Consider the following 6,388-nt stretch of genomic DNA (forward strand, 5'->3'; position numbering starts at 1 on the left):
TCTCACCATGAATTTGGAGTTTCAAAGATCTTAAACAATATTTGGCAATGTAGTCGGCTGATGGTATGGCTCATTATAATCATTTGTGAACAGTTAGGAAGAATATTGGCCTTGGCTTCTGGGATAATGATGTTCTGATACAGCTAATACAAACCATTTCTGGATATTGGGAGTTCTCTGGCGCTCAGCTCTGGTGTTCTCTGAAACCAGCCATGGTCTTACGCACATGCTTTATCTGGAAAGTTGAGATTGGAATGATTATGTCCTGGTATTTTGCTTCCTAACCGTTAAATAGTATCGTCAGTAAGTGTTCATCAGCACTGAATGTATATTCTTAATATGACTTGCAAGGTTTCTGTATTGTGTCAGTTACAGAGACCATTCCTGCATTAATGGTCTCAAAATTAGGCTGAGGACAGAATCAAGAGCAGTATTGAACTTGTGTGATCATCACTGTTGTCATTACGAGTAGCGTGTATACGATCTCTTTAACTCATTCTGTGATATGGAGAGTTTTGTTGAGGGACCTTTTCTGGTCTTACAAGGGAACCTTAGCTCTGATGTTGTGGATTCAGTTAAGATACATACAGGAAAAGAAGAAAATAAAATAAGACTTGAGAGAGCTCTGGGTAAAATGGTGCACAGCTCAAGGGTACCGTTGATGGTACAATCACAGAATTGCTAATTGTCACAACTTTCTAAATGTTGGCAATAAAGTATCTTGAGGAAAGGACAGCCTTTTCTAATTCACGTAAAAGTCATCTTTTGGACGAGGAGCAGGGCTGTTTGGACATTGCTTTTCCAAACCATCCAGCATCCCATTCATGGTCCAGCCGCAACCTCAACAGCATTGCTAATTTCAGTGTATGAGTGGAAGGAAGTAAATAGATTATTTTTCCACAATAAGAACATTTCTATTGGGATTTAAGGTAAAGGCTGATTTTTGAATAGTGAATTTATTTAATGAGTGACTGTCAGTATTGACTGCATAAGGGAAAATAGCATTTTAAAGATTTTTATGGTTTATTTGGTTAATGAGCTGGGAGAAAGTGATTACTCTCTTGCTTGCCTTTTAATGAAATCACTTTGTACAACTTTGTAAAACACTGATATAACAGTGCAAAAACTTGTCTTTCCTAAATGTCTTATCAATAGGGATATTTTTCCTGAAATGTCCCTTCTAAGTATTAGAATGACTGAATTATTAGAACTGAGCATATGCTGACAGTGCTGACTCAACAACATGAATGGTGTTTTAATATCAAATTTATTATAGGTAAAGCATTTAGATTTTTAGATATTTGGATCTTTATAATTTAATTGACTCTTCCCTCCAAGGCATAACTTCTAAACTTGAAGAATATTGCCCACTTTTGTTTAACTTCAAAACCTATAATTTACATCTTAAAAGTTGTCAGTTTATAGCCTGAAGTAATAGTAATGTCCTTGTCTTCATTAAGTAAAATAACACTCAGAACTTATAGATGACTTTAAGAAAAAATAAAGGAAACCATTTACTTTGTACTTATCCAAAGTACTTTTAGACTTTTGAAATCTGAAAATTAAAATGAAACTTTTTTCCTTAAAGTCAACAGCCCAATCCTGCCTGGGCCACTCTCGCTTTACTCTGTTGTTCCTTCTATTTCTCTCAACCTTAACTTTGGAGGCAGATTTACTCTCCCTAATTCATCAGTCAGGATGTGGGCTTGTTCCTCATCTTTCATCTCTTAATTTGTGTTTGAACAGCATTTAATGTACTGGGAAAAGTATAAGAGGTTAAATGGTGTAAGCAAATAGGACAGTAATAAGGAGCCTGCAGTATATTTAAAAAGTCTTCTAACTGCTGAGGCTCTTCTTTTTATTAGTTAGCTTCAAGTGCCTTCCCAGGAATCCTGTTGTACCATTTTCTGAATTACTTTGTATGGGATGAAATCTCACTGGTGCTTTATGGTTGGAAACAATGTGCTTCTAGGTAGCGTGCCAGCGTAACACTACTGGGAGGGAATAGAACCAGGTGTGCGTCCTCAACTGTCAGGTTCAGAGCTCGACCCCTGCCCCCTTGAAGCCAGTGCTTTTTGACAAGACCTGGTTTCCGCAGGAAATTGCCAGGGATTCAAGTCACAAGGTGGTGTCCCCAAACAGCTACCACAGTTTTACCTGAATGGGAGATAAAAAGTGATGTTTTGTCATGTGCTGATCTGCATGACAGTGTCTTCTGTGGCCTAATGATTTCTTGTTTTTTTAAATGCTGCCAGTAAAATTCTTGACCATACATTTTTGACAGTATTTTTATGTATAATGCATAGGTTGTGTTGATTTGGGTTTTACTCTGTTGGAAGCCCTCTAGATGAGTGTTTCTTAAACTGGAATGTGAGAGCCTTCTGTGGGATGTGAGATTGACCCCTGAGGGCTGTTTCTCTTACAGCAAATGCCTTTACATCTAGAAAACCACAGATGTATCATGAACGGTGTTGAATGCCATCACTTTGTGCAGGGAGTGGAGGGGAAAGAGTAGAATTTAAGGCATACAGGTTGTGTAGAGGAGCTTAGATTCCGAACATGGGAAGTGTATTTGCGATGAAACATTTCACTGTGAACTAAGTGTTCTTTCAACAAAACACGTCCTTTCTAATTGCTTATGTGAACTTAGGCATGGATTTATTTAAATATATTTTGTGGTCAGCTTGAGAAGCAGGTAGCAAGAATGCTGATTTGTTTTACTGCTTTTGTGAAGAAGTGTACTTAAAACTGTGATAATTCACAGTTGGGTAAAGTTTTGTTTGGGCTTTGCAGGCTCCTGTGGCCTGAAGTTTTGTGGCATATCTCGTATGTTTATCAGATAACCAAAGTGTCAAATAAATTAGGGATATGTTAATACATTTTTTTAAAGATTTTATTTATTTATTTGCGAGAGAGAAAGAGATAGAAAGCACGAGAGGGAAGAGGGTCAGAGGGAGAAGCAGACTCCCTGCCGAGCAGGGAGCCCGATGCGGGACTCGTTCCCGCGACTCCAGGATCATGACCTGAGCCAAAGGCAGTCGCTTAACCAACTGAGCCACCACAATTTAAATGCATTTCTTTGTTAAGCTAAGAAGGCACAGTAATCTCAACCTTATTCCTAGAGAATTCCTGAGGAACTATTCTTGAGTCGTACTGGAAACGGTTACAAGGAAACATTCAAAGAAGAGTTCATTTTCCCTTCAGAAAAGAAAAACAACAAAATCTCATTGATTTCCTCAATAGGAAATGCTAATCTGAATTATTAAATATTCTGGATCATATAATTTTTTAATGAATGTAGTTTTATTAGTTTCATAAATGCTTCGTAACAACCAGAAAAAGAGATTGCTTAAGACTTGGTCTATCTTGTTGACAGTCCCAGTTACCCATGAGTGGTACTTTGAAAACCCCAAAAGCAGTCTCCCTTGTATGGTAAATTTATGTAGATTAAAGATTTTGGGAAGATGAGTTTCAGCCCCACAGTTTAGGCAAATTGTCGCTACAAAGATCTTTCTAGTGAACTTCTATTTCTTTGGAGCACATCTTTAGAGGTTTTAATGCACAATTTATTTTCCTTTTCCCAAACACCAGTCTTAGTAAAACATCTTAAATTTGTTAAATCCACCTTACAGTCCTTTGACTCCTATACAGATAGTGCTTCTCTTGATTTTTTCCTAGACCACTTGTTACTAAAACATTTTGTCTTTATTTTGTGTGCTTTGTCATTTATTAGGGCCTTTTGTAATATGACTCGTTTTTGCATGAGTTCTAGTGTACCATGTGTTAAATATCCTTTAAAATAAATAATAAAGTTAGACTTTAATCTGAGTATAGAATCTTAACTTACAGTGCCAATTTTATTGGAGCTTTTTTGTATTTATGTAATGGATCTATGGTCTGTCAATGCAAGAGTTAGAGTAAAATAGTTTCATTAAAATTTTCTTAGTTCCTCCCAAATTCTGCCATTTTGAAGAAGTTTTATCCTTCTGTATTTTGGCTTTCTCAGCTTTAAGTATTAATGAAAATCCTTCCATGGATTGTTTCAAGTATTAAGTTAAAATTATGGATATTATGAAATAATCAAATAGCATACTTAGAAGCTAGCAGCGGTAAGCAAAATGGATGTGTAGAAAGCCAGATTTACCCCAAACTCGGTGTGTGTGTGTGTGTGTGTGTGTGTGTGAGAGAGACTTAATGTGTGCGAACTATTACCTGTAATTTATTTTTCCGTGTAGAAAACAAGATTGTGCATAGCAGCTCTTTCCATGTCTGAAGGTGAAAGGAGAATTTTGCTTTCATGTGTGATTGCCACCAGTTGCATTTGAACCACAAAAGATGAAGGACTTGAATACTTTGCTTGAACAGCTTGTCTTGTGAGACTTAGTATCATTGATTCGTCAAGCTTAGCAAAACTAATTTTTGTGAGTGTTGTTAGTTTACCTTGAGTATTTTAGCTGTATTATTCTGTCATGCAAATGAATTCAGACTCCTAGGTGCAGAAACCCGACTTGTTTTGGACTTTATGGAAGTAATACCAGAGAAATCTGGGTGGGTTTTTTTCTCTTTGCCACATTTTGTCACATCACTTTCAGAGACGTCACTTGACCTGTGTTCTCTTCAGTTTCACCTTATGTGAAATAGCCGAAGTCCAAGCAGGGCCTTGTCCATAACATTTATTAGTAAGTGTTAAATGAATACACCTTGATATTTGAACAGAAAACAATTCGTTGTAATAGTTTTTCTAAACAAGGTTTTCGATCTTGTATAAGCTGAAACTTGGGATTTCTTGTTTTATGCTATTTGTTTTTATAATCAGGCTTATTCATATTACCTCTGGGACAAAATATCTCAGTAAATCCCAAACATCTGCTGTGTGGCAGCAAGTATTCTAGGCGTGAGTGTGTGTGTGTGTGTAGTTTATCATGTGATGACAAGGTAATTAAAGGAAAGTAAGTCAAGGAAGTGGTCTGGGGAGTATGTGAGTATAGGATCGCTATTTTAAGCAGTATGCACTGACAGAGTGATACTGAACAGAGATCTAAAGAAGTGAACTGTTGCTCCATTTGCATATCTGGGGAAGAGCTTACCAGGCAGAAGGAATATTACAGTCCTGAGCTGGTAGTGCGCATAGTGTCTTCAAGAACTAGCAAGATCACTGTGACTGTAGAGAGCAAGACCAGAGGAGTGGCCAGGACTAGGAAGTTGAGGTTAGAGAGATCAGGGGTAGTCATCATGCCTGATGGCAGGTGATCACAGAGGGCGTTGTAGGCCTTTCTAAGGACAGGCTTTCATAGAGTGAGGTGGGGAGCAGGGTTCTGATCAAAGCAAGGATGGAAGGTGACACTTTAGGTGGGAGGGATAACCCAGATGAAAAATGGCGTCATGTGGGTGAGGCCAAGGGCAATGAAAATAATAGATTCAGAATATATTTTGATAGTAGAGCAGATAGTTTATGCAGATGACTTGGATGAGGGGTATGAGAAGGAAGAACCAGGGAAGACTCAGATTTTTGGCTTGAAACAGTTGAATGAAGCAGCCATTTACTGATAGAGGGAAGACTCAGAAGAGCAGGTTGAGGAGCTTGGTTTGGGACATATTCTGGTAGATAGACCTATTAGATGTCCCCAGGGGCATGTAGGACAGACCAAGGGATACTTGAGTCCGGAGTTGGAGGGGGAGGTCTGAGCTGGATACATACATACACGGTTGACCTTGAACAGCACATGTTTGAACTGTGCGGATCCACTTCATATGTGGATTTTTTTTGTTGATAAATACAGTACTACTGTAAATGCATTTTCCTTATGATTTAAAAACATTTCCCTACCTGACTTCATTGTAAGAATACACTGTATAATACGTACAGTGTACAAAATGTGTATGAATTGGCTGTTTATGTTATCACTAAGGCTTCTGGTTAACAGGCTCTTATAGGTAAGGTTTGGGGGAGTCAGAAGTCACGGGTGGTTGACGGTGTTGGGGGGGTGGTGCGCCCCTCGTGGCCATGTTCTTGGAGGGTTAACCATATTTGGAAGTCATCGGTGTATAACCTTCTAAATCAGGACGTGATGAGATAACAGTAAGTGTAGCAGAGAATAAAACCAAACTGAAGACACATGATTAGTGAAATTTAGGGCTGACTTGCAGTTTTTCAGGAAGAAATGTAATGTTCCTGTTTTCTACACACAGGAATCAATTCTTACTTTCTATCATGTTATGGAAGCACAGAGATTTAACAGTCAAGATTGAAAGCATATATATGCACGTGGCACTTAAAGGACGAATTCCACTCTATTCCTGGAACAAAGCTTTTTGTTTTGAGACGGTACAGCTCTGCATTTTAAGAATCTGTCAAGCGCTCCTTTCTTCTAATTGGGAATTGCTCTTG

The sequence above is a fragment of the Eumetopias jubatus genome, unplaced genomic scaffold, assembly GCF_037043125.1.
Source record: "Eumetopias jubatus isolate StellerSeaLion01/CBP00866 unplaced genomic scaffold, mEumJub1_p1.0 scaffold_13, whole genome shotgun sequence".
NCBI lineage: Eukaryota > Metazoa > Chordata > Mammalia > Carnivora > Otariidae > Eumetopias > Eumetopias jubatus.